We start from the raw sequence: 20,599 nt of genomic DNA on the forward strand, positions 1-20,599 counted from the left end.
GAGTTGCAAAGCGGTGATGTCATTTGGTCATTCCTTATTCATTTGTTGACTATTTCTATAAAAAAGGATTTCCTTCATCTGCTTCTTGGTTACTCAGTGTTCATGGGAGGCTGAGGTGCCAGGACCTGTATGAGCCAGGGGATCCTTCTGTCCACCTGACCACCTGAGAAGTTGAACAGACCTGAGAAGGGCCATTTCAGAGGCCATTTGGTTCTTGGGTTGGGCGAGGAGCAAGTGGTCCTGGCCTGAAAGTTGTTAGGTGCTACCTACTTGCTACTGGTGAATCCTTTTTGAGAAGAATGGACTCTGCCTTTTCATTAGAACTATCCATGTTTTGGGATCTACTTGTGTTTGTTGACAGATTCAAAACCTTATTTTGCTGTGTGAAACCACTAAATATCACCTGGTCCTATCTCTTGCCTTCAGTGGGTAAGACGGGGATCTCTTCATCTTACCCAGAGTTTAAAATCATCACAGAGGCTGACAGAGGCCAAAATTGTCAGCTTTTTAAAACAGTTTTAAAACAAAATAATCTCAAAAGTTCACTTTTAAAGTAAATATTTTTATATAACCCATGTAAATTGGAATCTAGAATTGGGATGTATTAATGCAATTGATTGTTTTCCTCAAAGTTTCAGAAATGAAAACAGGGATGAAGAAACGTTGCTTGTGCCTTGAACTTTGGAAAACATTAGTATATTTTGAATTAACTAATGTGCAGTGACAAAGGTTATCTATCTAGTCTTGTTTCTCTTATAAGAAAAAGGATTTAACATTTATTTCATTTAGGTATGCTGTTTTGTGTATATTATATATTTTCATCTTCAAAATACCTTGAGGCTCTTGGCAAGTTCAGAGAGGTTAAGTACTTTCCCTAAGGTCACAGAGCTGGAGAATGGACCAGCTGTAATTGCAGCAGCACTTCAACGTCAGGACACGGTCTTCTGTGCTTCATCACCTCTCAGGAAAAGGATTAGAAAGATAGAGTCATATACAGATACTTGTTTCTGGTAACTTGGCTGAAATGTTCTATTTCATTTGTGTTTATATCATTTTGGTTTTAAGAGACACTATTATTCATACTTATAACTAAAATATTTAAACATTTAAAATATGTTCCTATTTAAAAAGTGACTACTGTTACTAAAGAAAAGTCTCCTGTTATTTTGATTAATAATTAAAATGTCACTTTTTGGTAATTATTATTGACCTACAAATAGTTAAAATTAAAGAGGTTGCTATTTTAACAGCAACTTGGGTAGCTTTTAAAAGCAAAATAAAATCATCATTTAATGCTGTTTAAATTAGACTGCATTCTAAAAATTAACCCAAACATATGCAATTGAAATATTATACTTTTTGATTAATTCTTAGAATGCATTTATTTGGTCTTTTTTGTTACATTTGTATTTGTATAATGGTTGAAAGTGTGGACTCTCAAGGTTGCTAGCCTTTGAATCCTGCCTCTGCCTCTCTCTGGCTGTGTGATTTTGGGCAAGTTACTTAACTTCTCTGGGCCTCAGTTACCCCTTCTGTTAAGTCACAGGGGTACCTAACTCAAAGGTTTGTTAATGAGGAGCAAGTGATTAGATACCTACTCGGAATGTGTTAACTATTACTACTGCAATTACCTTGAATTGTGAAGACCGAAAATTTGAGCAATATGCCATTTCTGAAAATTGTGGCCCCCTGCGAATAGCTTTTCTTTAGGGGGGAGGGGTCAAATGGTCAACTACTTTGATGCATCCTTATAGTTCCACAGCCGACATTTATTGAGCCCATAAATAGGGCTGGAAGCTGAAAATACAGCAATAAATAAAAGGCAGTTTGCTATCAAAGAGCTGAGTCTGTTTGGGGGAGATGGACAAGGGAATGAATGCATTTCAAACATGCAGTCATGGGGAGTAAGAGGTGTAGCTCTCTTGGTTTAGGATGAATTTTATCGTTGACACCTCTTGGAGTGTTGCAGAATATCATTAAATGTATTTTATCTCTTTTTATTTTAGAGACCTTTCAAAAGGAGATTTTTAAAATCTCCCCTTGGATCTGGGCTCTTGTGGAACTGGGTTGCAATTATAAGAATTTTTCTTTTAAAAAATTAATTTATTAAAAAATTTTGATGTAATTGACATACATCGTTATATTAGTTTCAGGTATACAGTGTAATGATTTGACCCTTAAATATGTTATGAAATGGGCTCCACAATAACTAGGTGTCATCGGTCACCACACATAGCTACTCCCGAGGAGTATCTTTTTTTTTTTTTTTTGTCTTTTTGTTGTTGCTATTTCTTGGGCCGCTCCCGCGGCATATGGAGATTTCCAGGCTAGGGGTCCAATCGGAGCTGTAGCCACCGGCCTACGCCAGAGCCACAGCAGCTCGGGATCAGAGCCGCGTCTGCGACCTACACCACAGCTCACGGCAACGCCGGATCGTTAACCCACTGAGCAAGGGCAGGGACCGAACCCGCAACCTCCTGGTTCCTAGTTGGATTCGTTAACCACTGTGCCACAACGGGAATTCCCCGAGGAGTATCTTGAAATGATCTTGAAGCCTGTGTCCTGAATAAAGAGGAGGGGAGGGGTCAGGCACAGCCTCGAGTCATCCCCCTCCTGCCTGGATCTCCGTTTCTGTAACCAAATGGCTACATCCTCCATAGAGAATCTACCCTTTGTTACTGCTATACTTTGAAATTGTGGCACCGTTTCATTAATTTAGATTTAACTGATTATAATTTTTAATCATTTGAGGTGGGTTAGGATGGAGTTCACCCTTTAGTCTGGGTTGGCATATATGCTGCTAATCATCACTCCCTCCCCCGATGGGGCACAGCATTAAGTACCAAAGGCGGTGTGCTGGAAGCACTGCCCAGTGGTGGGCAGTGGCCGTCACTGCTCTGCTGCCTTCCCTACACCCTGGCCCTTTTCAGTCCACAAACACCAATCTTTCCTGTGCCGATTTTGGTTTTATGCTCCTTGATAAACCCTTCATCTATCTCTGCTCTCACAACTGCTCTATCCTATTTTTTTTTTTACTCTTTCCTTTTTTAAATTTTATGATTTTTGTTTTTTCATTATAGTTGATTTACAGTGTTCTGTCAATTTCTACTGTATAACAAAGTGACCCAGTGACACATATATGTATGTATATATTCTTTTTCTCACATTATCTTTCATCGTGTTCCATCACAGGTGACTGGATATAGTTCCATGTGCTATACAGCAGGATCTCATTGCTTATCTGCTGCAAAGGCAATAGTTTGCATCTACTAACCCAGTCCATCCCACTCCCTCTCCCTCCCCCTTGGCAACCACAAGTCTGCTCTCCAAGCCCATGAGTTTCTTTTATGTGGAAAGGTTCATTTGTGCCATATATTAGTTCCCAGAAAGAATTGATATTATATGGTATTTATCTTTTTCTTTCCGACTTACTTAGTGCAGGAGTCTCTAGTTCCATACATGTTGCTGCAAATGGCATTATTTTGTTCCTCTTTATGGCTGATTAGTATTCCATTTTGTATATATATCACATCTTCTTAATCCATTCATCTGTTGGTGGACATTTAGGTTGTTTCCATGTCTTGGCTATTGTGAATAGTGCTCAATGAACATAATGGGTGAAATGCAAATCAAAACTACTGTGAGCTACCACCTCACACCATCATGTCAGTATGGCCATCATTAACAAGTCAACAAATAACAAATGCTGGAGAGGATGTGGAGAAAAGGGAACCCTCCTACACTGTTGGTGAGAATGTAAATTGGTACAACCACTATGGAAACAGTATAGGGGTACCTCAGAAAACTATAGAACTACCATATGACCCAGCAATCCCACTCTTGGGCATATATCCGGACAAAACTTTCTATCCTATTGTATTGTAGAATAAGCATGTACTAAGGTACTTGCAAAGCTGGAGCAATAAAATGAATGGAAGGAGAGGGAAATTGATGGGCACAAATTAGTTAATTGATATTCAAAAAATCAGAAATTTGTAGGGCTTCTATTTCCTCCCTTCCTCCTTTCCTTCCTTCCTTCCACTTAACTTATGTGCAGCATATTCTAATTACTATATCTTCCAAGGAGAGGGAGGCGGCTGAGGTGGTGAGAACATGCTTCACAGAGTTGGTGGACCCCCATGTGGGCTTTGAAGGTCAGCAGGGAAAGTGCTGGGTGTCAGCACAGACACAGTAGCTAGTTTGGGCTGAAGGGAGATTACAGAACAAGTTTGGAAAAGAAGCTGAAGACTAGGTAGTAGGAGACCTTGGATATTGAGGGTAAGATACTTGAACCTGATTCTTTATGAGTATCTTTTTCGAAGGATTTTGATAAAAGAGTTACATGGCATGGAAGGTGTATTTTAGAAGGAAGAATCTGGAAGAGTGTAGCTGGAGAGATTGAAAGGAAGAGTGATTGGAGGGAGGGAGACCAATATGGACAAAACTGTAATGATCTTGGGGTGATAAGGCTGCCTGGGTCAAGTGCTGTTGTTGGGAACGAGTGATGTTAAAAGAGTTACTCCGTTATTCTTTCCTCTGTTAGCAGTTAGTTGGACTATAGGCACTTGAAGATGTACTTTAAGAAATGTCACACAATAGAACCTTTTGCTTGATCCTTCTCTGTATCTGAGTGCCTGCTGCTGTACAGAATCTGCGTACAGATTCAGTGACCCAAGAACACCTAAGAAAAGGCTGAAATAATTTTTCCCTGTGTTACTTCATTGGGTTGATGGTTTAAATCACAACTTTCCAACCTGTATTACGGAGCCTGATTACTTTACAATTTTTTTTTTTTAAATTCTGAATTCAGCTTTTAAGATGATGCCATAATGTTATTTGTAAATTTCTAACTTCCTTTTGTTCTTTAATTATACTCCTGTCTACTCTGCCTTGGCTTTATTGTTCTCAGTGAATGAATTAAGAACTTAACCAGAAAATACACATTGGAACAGGCTAAGCAAAATTTATCTCTTTCTTCTCTTTTTAACTTCTTATTTTGAAAGCATTTTATCCTTCAAAATAATTGCAGAAAGAGTACAAGGAACTCCCATGTACTCTTTACCCAGATTCCTCAAATGTTAACATTTCACGATGTTGGGTTTATCATTGTCTCTTTCTCCCTCCTCCCCTTTGCTCTCTCCCCCACCCCCTACTCTCTCTCTCTCTCTCTCTCTCTCTCTCTCTCTCTCTCTCTCTGTGTGTCTCTGGATCTCACCCTTATATACATTAATTTTTGTTAGCCATTTGAGAGTAAACTGCAGACTTGATACCCTTCGCCCCTAAACATTTCAGTTCGCATTTCCTAAAAACAAGGACATTCTCTTACATAGTCACAGTACCAGGATCTGTTCTGTGTACTTTATTCCAATTACATTGAATTGAATTCGTGCCCGATACTGTCCTTTATAGGACACATTCCCCATATAGTTCAGGCTCACTTGTTTTATTTAGTTGTAATGTCTCTTTATTCTCCCTTAATGTGGAATAGTTTCTCAGTGTTTCTTTGTCTTTCAGGAACTTAGCATTTTTGAGGAGGATATGCCACATGTTTGGTGTAAACAATGCCCCTCAATTTGTGTTGGATCATGATTAGATTCAGATTATGCCTTTTTGCTAGAAATACCCCAGAAGTGATCTGGTGTCCTTCTCAGTGCCCCACATCAGGGGGCACCCACTGCTGGTGAGGTTAACTTTGGTCTCCTGTTCGAGGGCGTGTCTGCCAGGACTCTCACAGGTGCTTGCTTTCCTGGGTGGCTTTTGTGGAGGCAGGGAACTGGGGGCGGGGTGGTGGGGGGAGGATTATGTGCCTCTCAGTCGTTGACAAGTTTTTTCTCTTGCAGTTTCTACATTTCTCTGACTTGACTCTTTTCTCTTTACCATGAGGTTTCCAAAGAATGCCGCCCCTTTCCTTTCTACCTTGTATTTTCCAAGGCTGCCTCCTGGGCTCAGGTGCACATTTAGGTTAGTTCCTTCCTGGTGGGCCTCACTCCTGCCCCCTCAATATTTTCATATTTGGGGGACCTTCTCTTTTAGGCCATGATTTTCTTTTATTTATTTTTTAACTGTATGGCCACACCTGCGGCATATGGAAGTTCCCGCTCCAGGGATTGAATCTGAGCCACAGCTGTGACCTACGCTGCAGCAAAGCAACGACGAATCCTTTAACTCACTGCATTGGGCTGGGGATTGACAGCTCGCCTCTGAAGCAGCCTGAGCTGCCGCAGTCAGATTCTTAACCCACTGGGCCACGGCAGGAACTCCTTAGGCTGTGATTTTAGATCAGACTCAAGACCACAGCTACACTCCCTTCTTTCTTCCCCTCAGTTTTTCCTGGAGTCCCGTTGTTCTTGTGATGATTTAGAGCAGGATCATGAGATACACAGTTCTGCTGCATTGCAACCTATGCATTTTTTTTTAAAATATAATGATTTTAACTTTTTCCATTATAGCTGGTTTACAGTGTTCTGTCAATTTTCTACTGTACAGCATAGTGACCCAATTACATTCTTTTTTCTCACATTATCATGCTCCATCATAAGTGACTAGACATAGGTGCCAGTGCTACACAGCTATGCGTTCTTAAACATCATCACTCTATGCAGCATTGCTCAATAAAAAGCACGGGGCTTGTGGGGAGAATGGGTTTTGGGGCATGTGTTAGTTTTCTAGGGCTGCCATAACACAGTAGCACAGACTGGGTGACCTAAACAACAGAAATTCACTTTCTCACAGTTCTGGAGGCTAGAAGTTGGAAATCAGTGTATCAGTCAGCAGGGTTGGTCTCTTTGAACCCTCTCTCCCTTGCTGACAGATGGCCTCTTCCTCTTGTCTTCACATGGTCTCCCCTCTGTGTGTGTGTCTGTGCTTATGTCCTCTTCTCATAAGGACTCCACTCATGTTGAACTAGGTTGACTATATGACCTCATTTTACCTTACTTACCTCTTTAAAGGCACTATCTCCAAATACACTCACATTTCGAGGTACTGCGGATTAGAGCAATGACCTATGAATGTCAGGCAGGGGGTAGAGGACACACACACAATCCACGACTGAACCATCAATCCCTCATTAGAAGATAGATAGGAACCTAATAAAAACTGTAGCACTCTGTTTCTTGGAGGGGTCACTCCCTCAGCATGCAAGAGTTCCCCAGGCCAGGGACAGAACCAGTGCCACAGCAGTAACCAGAGCCATGGCTGTAACAACACCAGATCCTTAACCCAATGAGCCACCAAGGAACTCCTGTAGCATGATTTCTATCCATGAGAAGTCATTAGGGATACATAAGTACCCCAGTAAATATGGCATTGTACCTTGAGAAGACCTGAAGTTTGTTCAGTGGGCATGGCCTTGGGAAGGACTGTAGCTTGTGAGTTGGAACACCAGGTATGAGTGGGTATGGCTCATAACTCCTGTGGTGAACTGACATAACTAGCAGATTTTTTGAGCCAAGGGTGAGGGGGTATTTCCTATTCCTACCGGCTTGGTTTGTCTGGGTGCAGTTTTCTGCATTCATGGTTATCCTTGCAGACAAAGATAGATGCTTATAAGCAAACACAAAATTCTCATTATGTTCTAATTGTTCCTTAATGCATCAGTCACATTTGGACACTAGATTTTGCATTTTCAAAGAAAGTGTTAGAGCAGAACTGACAGTAGCTCTCTAGGATTTGGCATTTGTTTTTTTTCACTTACAGGTAATTTGAAATTACCCTAGTCTTCTGGTTATCCTGAGGGCATGGGTTTATGCAGTTTTATCTGTTCCCTGCCTTTTAAAATTGTCTTTTTCTATTTTGAAGAATTGTTGGAAGACTTGGCTTTACACAGCTGCTGCTACTCATATTCTTCTTCCATACAGAATTTCTCTTTTTAATTTTTTTCTTTTTTTCTTTTTCTTTTTCTTTTCTTTTTTTGTCTTTTTAGGGCCACACCAGCGAAACATGGAGGTTCCGAGGCTAGGGGTTGAATTGGAGTTGTGGCCACTGGCCTATGCCACAGCCACAGCAATGCCATATCTGAGCTGCATCTGTGACCTATACCACAGCTCACAGCATGGCTGGATCCTTAACCCACTGAGCAAGGCCAGGGATCCAACTTGTGTCCTCATGGATGCTAGTCAGATTCATTTCCGCTGAGCCACTATGGGAACTTCCAGAATTTATCTTGTTAAAAATACTTGAGGAGGGATCCGACTAGGAACCATGAGGTTGTGGGTTTGATCTCTGGCCTTGTTCAGTGGGTTAAGGATCCAGCATTGCCGTGAGCTGTGGTGTAGGTTGCATTCTTGGCTTGGATCCCATGTTGCTGTGGCTCTGGCGTAGACCAGTGGCTACAGCTCCAATTTGACCCCTAGCCTGGGAACTTCCATATGCCTCAGGAGTGGCTAAAAAATGGCAAAAAGACCAAAAAAACAAAATAAAACAAACAAACAAAAAAAACAAAAGCAAACTTGAGGGAGTTCCCATTGTGACTTGGAGGGTTTTGAACCTTCTAGTATCCATGAGGATTCGGGTTTGATCCCTGGTCTCACTCAGTGGGTTAAGGATCCAGCATTGCTGTGAGCTGTAGTATAGGTTGCAGATGTGGCTTGACCTGGTGTTGCTGTGGCTGTGGCATACGCGGGCAGCTGCAGCTCAATTCAACCCCTAGAGTGGGAACTTCCATATGCTGCAGGTGTGGCCCTAAAAAGCAAATGAATGAATGAATATAAAAATACATGAATCACAATAAGTTAATTTGTGAATTAATCTACTTCATAGTGAAATTTTATTATAATCCCTCCTGTTCCTCTTTTCTGTTTCCATGTGCCTTATTTATATATTTAACTTCTCCCTATTTGGTCAGAGTTTAGGGCCCTTTTTATTTTGCCCTAAAGTTTCATCGTTTCAGTCTAATTTTTAAACATTTAGCCTAATTGGCCTAGATAATTTTTAAGCAGGGATTGGAATAAAATAAGGCAGAATTCATTTTGCATGAATATGCTGTGCACATGCTTCAGTTACCATGGTTTACATAAATTACACCTGCCCCACAGCTACATGGTTCAGATTTCAGCTACCAGGATGTATTAACAGTGGCTTCGTCAAATTCAAGGTTTGCTTCAATCCACAAGTCACTGCATAGATAACAGAAGGATGTGATGATCAGTGACAAATCACATTAGTTTTCTCAACTCTGTCGGTAATTGTTCACTATGCATCTGTTGCTCAGTTCACGCACAAACAACAAAGTGTGTAGTTGTATTGCCTCTTTCTCTCCCAGTGAAAAACCCGTGCATCATCTTATAAAAATGAATAATCAAAAGAGGGCAATGGCCAACAAAAATGAAATCACAGCAAAGAAATGGAAAGTGATAGTGCTAGAAGTGAAACTGGAAGTGATTAGAAGACTTGAAAATATTGATAGCAAAGCAAAGATGGCATGAGACTTAGGCCTGCGTGAAGCATATTGAATACATCCCGTGCATGTAAAAACGAGGTGAAGTCATTTTAGCATCTTTTCATTTAAATTGTGTTGGAAACAGAAGGGCAGCTTTTGGTTGAAATAGTTTTTACTTACATTTTAGATTGAAGACTGTAATTTTAGGGAGTTCCCTTGTGGTACAGTGGGTTAAGTATCCAGCCTGGTCGGTGCAGTAGCTTGGGTCTCTGCTGTGGTGTGGATTCAGTCCCTGGCCCAGGAACTTCCACATGCTGTGGGTGCGGCTCCCAAAAAAGGCTGTAATTGAAAAAATCCCAATCAGTTTGATTATCATTCAAGCCAAAGTATGAAGTTCATTGCCACACTGAAAGAAAAATGTGAATATTGGAGAGGAACTACTGTCTGTAAAGACTGGTTTCATCATTCAGAAGTTGGCATGAATTGGTTAATGCTAGGCCATCAGGTGACACCATAGCATAGATAAGCTACTGAGAAATTTACATCTAGGGTCCAAGGAGTAGTTAAGGCAGGTGAGAAGGATGATCCTCAAATATTTAATGTTTTTTCTTCTTTTTAAATTTTTTTATTATAGTTGATTTATAATGCTCTGTCAATTTCTGCTGTATAGCAGAGTGACCCAGTAATACATATATATGCATTCTTTTTTTCACGTTATCCTCCATCATGTTACATTACAGTGATTAGATATAGTTCAAATATTTTAATGTTGATGAGACAGGTTAGAAAACAGCACCATCAGGAACTCGTGCCATGAAAGTTGTCAGATCTTGACATGGCTATAAAGGATTTAAACACAAGGTAACGCTCCTGTTAGGAAGCAATTCAAAGAGCAACTTTAAAACTGACACTTATCAATCAGTCTAAGAATCCCAGAACATTGAACAATAGTGAAAAATCATCTCAACTAGTCGTTTAGCATACAAATAAAAGGTCATAGATTATTGTATCCTTGTTTCAAGTCTTGTTTCAATTTTTTGTTTAGAATTATGCAAAATAATTTAATTTCTGAAGTACAATCACTACTCCTAGATAATGTTCCAAGTCACTCTCATTCTCTCGGGGACCTGAATGAAAATGCCAAAATTTGCTTTTTCCTAGCTTTTAAAACCTGTTAAACTTTTTTGCTTTTTAGGGCTGTATTGGCGGCATATGGAAGTTCCCAGGTTAGGGGTTGAAAATCGGAGCCACAGCTGCTGGCCTACGCCACAGCCACAGCAACGCTGTATCTGAGCCACGTCTGCAACCTACACCACAGCTCACGGCAACACCAGATCCTTAACCCACTGAATCTGCAACCTTGTGGATCCCAGTTGGGTTTGTTAATCGCTGAACTATGAAGGGAACTCTTAAATCCTGTTATCTTAAATGGACTTTCAGATTGGTGACTGATGCTACAGCTGAGATCATGCATTTTTCTGTAGCTGAATTTTGGAAGAAATGTGAGATAAAGCATCCATTAGAAAACATCCAAGCATTATAGCAGGAAGTAATAGAAAAAGGTGTGCAGAATGGCAGTAGCTTTTACCACACTGTGCAAATGACTTTGCAGGATTTCGCTCCAACATGAATAGAATCATAGAAGAAAGAGTTGACCATGGGCACATTGACAGTGCCACCACTTGAAAGACGAGACGTGTAGCCACAGGAACTCAGTGAAGGCAGATTTTTTGGCTTAAGTGAGGCAAGTGACTGTGATGAAAAAGATGAAAATATCCCAGAGGAAGTGATGGCACCAAATATATTGACGTGAAAGGAACTCTTGGAGATAATTCATGACATTGAAAGCACGAAGGATAAAATGTTGGCAGATGATCCAGACTTAGGAGTATGGCAGTTTGTCAGGTATAGAAAAGATTCTGAGTTAAACAGCGTGAAGAAGGCAAGCCCTGTTCAAACTACTCTTCATAAGCTTTTCACAAATAGATGAACACTTTAATTCTCTGTCTTATGTTTTAAATTAAGTTATGCTAAATAAAGTTTTACTGTTTTTTTTCAGTAATATTTTTACTATTTCGGTGAAAAATTTCAAAGATCATGGAACAGGTGTAGCCTTTTCCCATTAATTATTAAGATTAATTTGCAGTTGTGGTTGCACATTCTTTTTTATGGTCCTGCACTACTGTGCAGAGTGAAGACTTAACTGTACAAAAAATAAAAGTTCTTTATCTTCCATTGCCACCACTTTAGCAACCATTATCAGTCGTTTTAGTGTCTGTATCTGGCTATATTCTTAGACTCTTCATGGTGTTTTCCATAACGTGCTACCCTTTATGCTCTATGATTCTCGAGCTGCCCCTGGCCTATCATTGCCTCATTGCCCATGAGCTTGTTTCTGGTCTTTAGGGTTAGCAAAGCTTCTTTCTTCCCCTCTTCTTTCCCTCCTTCCTCCCCCCCTCCCTCCCTCCTTCTCTTCCTCTTTCCTTTCCTTTCCTTTCCTTTCTCTCTCTCTCTCTTTCTTTCTTTTGTGGGACTTTTAGGTGGTCTGACTCGTGAGAATCAACTTTACTACTGTGTCACCCAACTCTTCTTCTCACCTCTCCCTACCCCCATAGCATTGCCAAGTCTAGTTAATCTCGTTCAGTGGTTGTCTTCGGTTCCAAGTGCTTGTTCCAAGTGCTTGAAATCTCATCCTTAACCCCAAGGTCTTTTCAAGGCCTTTGCCTTTTCAAACATATCCATCTTTCTTTTGTGTTCCAAGAGGCGTCATTATTTCCAGGGTTCACTTTTTGCTCTTTTCTGTAGTGCCTCGGTGAGAGGAAGTGACTTCCAGGCATAGAAGCCCGCTTACTTGAGAGACTAGCAGTAAAAAGCCTTAGGATGGCATGGTGATTTGCACCAGGACCCAAAGAAGGAAGCCATAAGTCTGTTTCTCCCAGTCGACAGAAAGGAGGAAGGCTCTGGATGGTGAGAAGCGATGGCAGTAAAAGGAAGCAGGCAGACCATCTGTGTGGCCACAGAGAGACCAAGAGCAGGATGTGATCCACACTGCACGCTCCCACTCATGGGGCTGCAGGACTCAGTGGGCTGGGGCTGTGGATGCTCTTCTTGCTAGAGGAGGGGCCCAGAGCTGGGGCCGGAGCCCCCAGCTGAAGGAGGTAGTCAGAACGCAGGGTGCATCCTTTTCCGGTGAAGAGGTTTGTCATGTGATAGGGAAGGAGCAGAGAGCTTTATTTCTGTACATGGTGAGTTTAAGATACTAACATGGTCTGGTTTGGGGACCTAAGCAAGTAAGTATCCTGAGTGTTCAACAGCTGACATGAGCTTTTGGAGCCTAACTTGGGTATAAATTAGGATGTGTTCTATTTCCTTGGGATTATTTTTCTTCCTTCCTTCCTTCCTTCCTTCCTTCCTTCCTTCCTTCCTTCCTCTCTCTCTCTCTCTCTCTTTCTTTCTTTCTGTTTGAAATTTGTGCCTGTCTTCTGAACTCTTTTTTTTTTTAATCTTTTTTTAGGGCTGCACCCTTGGCATATGGAGTTTCCCAGGCTAGGTTTCAAATTGGAGCTATAGCTGCTGCCCTATACCACAGCCACAGCAAGATGGGATCCAAGCTGCATCTGCAACCCATACCACAGCTCACGGCAACACCGGATCCTTAACCCCACTGAGCAAGGCCAGGGGTCAAACCTGCATCCTTAAGGATGCTAGTCAGATTCATTTCCGCTGAGCCACGATGGGAACTCCCTCCTTGATTATTTTTCATTTTGATTGTTTGAATTGACCCAAGTCATTGCCAAATTACTTTGAAAGTATCCTCTGTCTTGATTGTGTTCCTGTATGTGGATGGTTCTCAAAATTATTAAAATTATTTTAGATGTTTTCAATTTCGTGAAGAGATGTTGGATATTTTCTAGCTTATAGTGTGCAAAAGTGATTTGTGGTCAGCTATTGGGGCCTTGTAACTTAATAGCATAATTGCACATGGAATTGTATATTGAATAAGGCAGCAGGATTGGTGGGAGTGGTTTGCCTTAATGTTGCAGGTTGTATTAATTTTAGAAAAAAATGAAATGGGTGTTCCTATGGACAAGTAAGCTAAGTTACTGAATTACTCTATTCACTTGGGACTGACTTAATTTAACAAAATGGTACTTTTAGAGTTTTTGAGGGTAATGAGAAAATTGAACTGAAATTAAAATTCTCTCTTGCCGTTTGGACAAAATAATTTCTGTGAGCAGCAATTAAAAAGGTCTATATCAGAAATTCACTTTCTGCTCTAAATTTCATTTAGTAAGACTTCAGAATCTTAAACTACCTATTACTCTACTTATAAAATATGAAGACTTAACGCAGGTCAGCGTCCTCTGCATTATGTGATTTGACAATTTTTTTCAAGTGCTAGGAGAATAAAGAAGAGACTGGGAAGTGGTCTTCAGAAGGCAGAGAAAGTTAGAACTGAGTTAGAGTTTCCTGCTTTTAAAATTTTATTTATTTATTTATTTATTTTTGTCATTTAGGGCGGTACCTAAATGACAGCGTATGGAGCGTATGGAGGTTCACAGGCTAGGGGTCCAATTGCAGCTGTAACCACCAGCCTACACCACAGCCCTAGCAATAGCAGATTGGAGCCGCATCTGCGACCTACACCACAGCTCATGGCAACACCGGATCCTTAACCCACTGAGCAAGGCCAGGGATCGAACCCACATCCTCATGGATGCTAGTTGGGTTCATTAACCACTGAGCCACAACGGGAACTCCCATCCTGCTTTTTTTAAAATCAAGAGTAATTTAGGGGAGTTCCCGTCGTGCCACATTGGAACCAAATCCGACTAGGAGCCATGAAGTTGCGGGTTCAATCCCTGGCCTTGCTCAGTGGGTTAAGGATCCGGTGTTGCTGTGACCTACACCATGAGCTGTGGTGTAGGTCACAGACTTGGCTCGGATCTGGCGTTGCTGTGGCTCTGCTGTGGCCAGCAGCTACAGCTTCGATTAGACCCCTAGCCTGGGAACCTCCATATGCCGCAGGTGTGGCCCTAAAAAGGACAAAAAGACAAAAATGACAAAAAAAAAATTAGCAGGACAAACCTGGCTAGCATCCATGGGGATGAGGGTTCGATCCCTGGCCTTGCTCAGTGGATTAACGATCTGGTGTTGCCGTAAGCTGTGATGTAGGTTGCAGACGTAACTTGGATCCTGAGTTGCTGTGGCTGTGGTGTAGCTGGCAGATGCAGTTCTGATTTGACCCCTAGTCTGGGAACTTCCATATGACGTAGGTTTGGACCTAAAAAGCAAAAAAAAAGAAAAAAGGAAACTTTTAAGTCCACACTGTTGGAAAAATACTTTGTGATCCATGCAGCATGGGAGCTGGCAGGTCCTTTCTTGTCGGCTTGGGTCCTGGAATAGATCAGCTTTAGGCCAGCTTGACCTGCCCATAATGAGGATGCTTCTCAGTGGAGCTGGACTTTGATTGGCTTCTAGGGACATGGATATTTTCAAAACTCAGACAAATTATGGCTGGCTGTGTGCCAGTTCTGTGTGACAGCCTCCAGGCTGATGACATCCAGACTCTGATCACTGGGATGATTTTTCTTGACCAATGGTACCCTGTAGAAAAGGCACATTTTGGATATTTAATAAACCAGCAGTACCAATAACTTGCTGGTACTGTTGTGGAGGTATGAATAACTAACAAATGGTAGAGTCATTTAAGTACTGTGTTCATGTTCTTTACCTCTAAGGGACCATAAACAAACATTCCATTTGTTCCAGAGCCTTACATTTACTGCACAGATGCCATGGGAACTCACATCACCGTTGGACAAAGTTGATCTGAGGGTGGGTCTGGGAGTGAGGGTGGGAGGGGTGGGGGTTGGTGAAAGGCCTCTTCCAACTTGGAGAGTCAGAGGCACATTCATGTCAAAGGTTGGAAGGGCCTCTTGATTCCAGGTTAGGTATGTAGAGACTGGAAAGCCAAGTTGGTAAGCTTTCTTCTTTTCCTCCTAAATTCCACTCTGATAACAGCAGAAAAACATATTTGACCTCGTGGCATTAAAGTATTTGAGCATTAGGGATCAGGTGCTAGCTTGAGGGGCTATTGAAGCCAGGCAACACACAACTTTAGTAGAGATGTGGTGTCCAAACAAACCAAGGAATAGGTACGCCATTCCTGTTAGTAACTTGTGTTTAACTTTTAAGGAGCACAGCCGGCCTTTTGAAGGCAGTTTAAGGGATGGGTGTGGAAGGGGGTGTGGGGGAAGGAAATCTCAGCAGAATGCTTTTAGATATTTCCTGTTATATAAATGCTACATACTTCTCATGCCTTCAGACTCATAGCAAATGGGAATGAAGCCCGTTGAGGCTTAAATTTAATTACTGTTACAAAGAAAGAATGTAGAAACCATATAGGTAATGAAGGAACTTTAAAAACTGGCACAAAGTACACGTTGTAATTTTTCATCCAAATCCTATGTGTGGCATTTGAATGCGGTATAATGAAAGATACTTGGACCAAAAAATAAGTGTGGTTGATTTTTTTTTTTAAATGCTTTTGTTTAATTCATTAGACCTTCTGTTTTAGTAGAAGCGTTTATCTGCAGGTGGGCATTCCAGGTAATAAAGTGCCAGCTTTATTGTGTCCCCAAAATGAGTTGACACACTTGTGTGGTAGGGTTGTGATGTGTGCTGGTGTTGAATCCAGTGCTACGCTGACACCATGACACTCCACACTTCCTACTTCTAGTTTTGTAGTGTGTTAAATTCTTTTTCTCTCATTTATGTTCCTTTTTCTTTTTTTCCCATTCCGACTTAACCAGGTCTTTCTGTACTAGTGGCTGAAAGAAGCAGCTAATGAAAGATTTTTCCCCCCTCATGTTCAAAAAATTAAGAGAGCTGCCTAAGACATTTGGCGCAGTTGTATGTTGGAGCCCACGGCCTTCAGGGATGAGAGCAGGTGTTTTCTGTTACTTAAATGCCACATCTGTCAAGTTCATTGCTGTGTCCTGTGTGGATCAAGATGGTCCTCATGGTCAGAAGGTCTGAATTTAAGATCTGGCTTCTCCCTTAGCAGTTCATTCTGGACGATGTTCTCCGTTTCCATGAACCACAGTGTTTTATAAAGTGGGGACTCCTTGCATCCACCGCATGGGGTTTTTTTGTACCTTAGGGATTTGGAATCCATGCGTGAAGTAGACCTGAATCAGCATGTATTTGAAGTGTGCGTCAGCAGGGCCATGAGCGTCCTTTTCCTGTTGCTGTGTGAATGTGGACATCTCCATGGGAGTTGGCTCTTTGGTGTAACCATGGAGTGGCTCTTCTTTCTGTGAACTGTGGTGCTGATTTTACACAGGCATGTACCAACTTGAAAGAACCTAATGTCATTTTGGAGTCATACATAACTGGGAGCTCACTCATTTACCAAATATTTACTAAGCACCTACTATATGCTAGGCAATGTGGGGAGTGTAATGATGAATCATTTCGTGATTCAGATGGGTTAGGGAGATAAAGCCTGTTGTACACATAGTTCACATACACAGCAGACGTGATCATTGAAAGGGGCTACACATTTTCAGTGTGACAGAGGTTTAGGAGAGAGATACTTTATTATTTCCAGTAGATAAAGCTCCAGTGGGGCTTTACCTAGACCAATCGCATGTCCCAGTGTGCTGGGGTGAGCCCCAGTTTATTCCTGGCATCCCTGTGTCCCATCCAATTAATATCCCCTTTCACTGTCAGACTTGTCCCAGTTTGGGTGATAAGGTATATGGTCCCCCTAGCTTCAAGGATCAGGTAAAACTTGAATCTGTGGAGATGGAGACCAGTCTAGGCAAAGATAATACCATGAACAAAGAACATGAGCTCCAGGAAGACTTTGGTGTTTCGTTTGATTATAGCTTTGGCAACAAGAATGAGAATCTTTGGAGATAAGAGTTGGGAAGGGAAGTTGCGGTCAGGTTTTGAGTATCCTGAATGCCAGACCAAGTGCCTTGGATTTTATGTTGTTGGCAGTAGAAGTCAGTGAAAGATATTTTTTTTTCTCTTTTAAGATTTAAAAAGGTCTTCGTATTTCCTGCCTGATATAGTAAAGGGCTCTTTGAGGGCACAGGGGTTTGAAATAAAATTGTTGGGGGCCACTGCCAGTTAAGGACCATTTAGATTTCTGTCTTAAGTCAGTGGGAAAATAAGATATGAATTCCCACACTCTACGGTGAAGTATTGCAGAATCTAAAAACACATCTTTAAGCTTTAGAGCATGAATTGACTTTGGCCCTTTGAATGAAGCCCTGTTGTTTTATAGTTGAAGAACACTAGCAATCATAGATTGTTACATGTTAAAACTGTCCCAGCAAACTATTGGAAGAGACAGGCTCGACCCTAGCTGCTCCGATTTTTGGCATGTTGGGTATTCATCTCACTATGGAGCTGTAGTTGAGGAATCTGTGATTCCTTCTGGCCCAGTCACCTCAGTTGTCTCTGTTCTTAGCTTAGTTATGATGACGTAAAGATGTCCACTCCAACCTCAAGGAGGTTGAAGCTCAATTTTTTTTTTAAATGTCTAGTGCCTAGAAATGCTTTGATGAAAGCAAACATTAAGGAGATTGTTAAGTCAGTCATTCCCTCCCTGCCTGTCATTTGAGTGTCAACATGCATGCTGGTTATGGTAGAAATGTTAAGGACAAAAACTGAAAACAAGGACAAGAGATACCATTTTCACACATTGAAGTAGGATTTTAAATTATGACAAGTATAGAAATAGAAGAGTTTTAAACAATTGTCTTTCAATATTAAATGCCATCTTTTCATGGCATGAAGTATCATAAAGTCTATGTCTTTGTATTTTAAAAAACATTTGGAAATATTAAAATTAGCAAAATTGGCCAAATGATTACAAACTTAAAAATCATTGGCATGAGCAAACTTTATTTTACTCTAATTATACATAATCATTATGTATACTCATTGAAATTAGATGTGTTGTTATAAAGCTGTGAAAGTTTGAGGAAGGAAAGACAATGTGTTTTGTATATTTTTTTATACTTTATAGAAAGTTAACTTAGGCTTTTTAATCATTATATTTTTAGATGTCCAACAGAGAGATCTTGAGGAAATACAGTTTTGGAGTGACCATAATCTACCCAAACAATAGGCATCTTGATGCATACAAACCCAAATTGTTTGTAACACATAGTTTTTGTGATAAAGGAAGTAATTTTGAAGAGTTAAGACCTGGTGTAAAGAAATGAAGTGTTGAGTGTTACAACCTTCTCTCATAAACCGGTGAATTTCTGAATAACTAACAGTTGAATATTCAATATGAATATCAAAATAATATGTTTTCACCCCAGGAACGCATTTGAAACCTGATTCTAGCCTACGTAAACAACCAAGTAGCTGTTTACCTACTAGAGAAATGATAGTTTCTCATGGACACCAATTTGAGCTTCAAAAAAAAAGCGTATTTCAAAAAGATGATTTCATTTCCTTTGGAAACTAAATTTTCAAGGTACTTAGAGAATATAGTAGAAGGTTTGTTGGACAAAAAGGAGCATAAAACCACAGCAGAAATAATGATCAGAGATACTTGTTCCAGATTCTTGTTAACTTGAAAGACAAAAGCATTAGCTTGACAGTTGCCGTGCCCTTGGCCAGAAAATGATTTCCACTCTAGAAAACAGTGGGTCCTCTGACCCATCATCCAGCTTAAAACATCAGATTCAGGAGGCAAGGTGCCTGAAGTCACAATGGGGACCAAGTCAGCAGCCCGCCTGAGTCTGGGAGGCAGAAATTAAACAATCAGAAACCTTCGTGAGGATAATCTTCAGGTATCAGACAACAGCTGCAGGGGGCCTCCCTGAGCAGGCTTTTCGGCTCTGAGGCCCTGGAGTTTTAGTCATTGAGAAGAAGACGTAGATGAGGGTGGGGCAGTGGAGAGCGCTTTGGCCAGGTTTGGGAACCGCTGGTGTATTGCAAAGGGCAGGCACGGGGAGAAGGAAAAGTCCTAGAGGTGAAACATGTGGATGTGGAAATACACTTTTGGGATGTCGTGAGAGTAACTTCTTCAAATTAATTTGGTTTTTGCTTTATAAAAGGGAGAGAGAAGGTAACTGATGAGAGCTTAGTGTGACAACCACCATCTCAGATGCGACCAGATGGAAACTTTTCTGATCAGCTGCCTTCATTGCTTCTTGGTATCATTCACATGGCTCCTAAAGCAAACTGCCTTTCATTATATATATTTCTGCATATGCTTCTTTCCGGTTAGACTTTAGCCTCTTTGAGAGCAGGGCCATGTGTTCAAAAATGAAGATTTATGTACTTTACAGAATACTTTTTGTATATGTTGTTTGGTATCTCTTAATGGTGTATTAAATGTAACAAAGGCTTCCAATAAAATCCAGAACAAGGTGTAGTATTTATATCTTCTGTTGTGTTTGATTCACTTGAACTTAGTGTATAGTAAAAGGTTACATTGGTAATAATTTCAAATGTTTAGGTGATGTGCTTTAGAATCCTGGAAAAAATACTTTCTGTAAGCTCTGGGCAAATGTAACTTTTTTTTTTTTTTTTTTGCTTTTTTAGGGTCACACCCGCAGCATATGGAGCTTCCCAGGCAAGGGATGCAATCGGATCTGTAGCTGCCCGAGTATGCCACAGCCACAGCAACACCAGGTCAAGACACATCTGCAACCTACACCACAGCTTACAGCAACGCTGGATCCTTAACCCACTGAGTGAGGCCAGGGATCAAACCTTCAACCTAATGGTTCCTAGTCGGATTCGTTTCCGATGCACCAGAACTCCCCAAATGTAACTTTAAAAACTTAAAAAGGCTCAGTGGTAACAAACCTGACTAGTATCCATGAGGACGAAGGTTCACTCCCTCGCCTCGCTCACTGGGTTAAGGATCCGGTGTTGCCATGAGCTGTGGTGTGGGTCGCAGACGTGACTCAGATCCCGAGTTGCTGTGGCTGTGGTGTAGGCCGGCGGCTGCAACTCTGATTTAACCCCTAGCCTGGGAACTTCCACGTGCCACAAGTGCTGCCCTAAACACACACACACACACACACACACACACACCTTAAAAAATGTAAAACTTTATGTGCAGTTTCTTTAGGATTCAATTTGAAACAGGAAACAAGTAGTACATAAAATTTTCTGACTTTTGGAATTAAAATTGGAAACTTATGGGCGATTTCACAACTTTATTTTAAGCAGAGT

General features: G+C 41.1%; 1 protein-coding gene and 1 long non-coding RNA gene across 3 annotated transcripts in view; both read left to right on the plus strand.

The window, feature by feature from the left end:
• Nucleotides 1–20,599, plus strand: part of WWC2 (WW and C2 domain containing 2) — a 186,933-nt gene that overhangs the window by 56,779 nt on the left and 109,555 nt on the right. The gene's annotated exons all lie outside the window — the stretch shown is intronic.
• Nucleotides 4,314–9,291, plus strand: LOC146395864 (uncharacterized). Its single transcript, XR_014830457.1, has 2 exons — nucleotides 4,314–8,272; nucleotides 8,570–9,291. It is a non-coding gene; the product is annotated as an uncharacterized LOC146395864 (long non-coding RNA).

Source organism: Sus scrofa, chromosome 15, assembly GCF_054392235.1.
Source record: "Sus scrofa isolate SSC_HxYL_T2T_F1_AM1 chromosome 15, Sscrofa_HxYL_maternal_Yorkshire_Landrace_v2.0, whole genome shotgun sequence".
NCBI lineage: Eukaryota > Metazoa > Chordata > Mammalia > Artiodactyla > Suidae > Sus > Sus scrofa.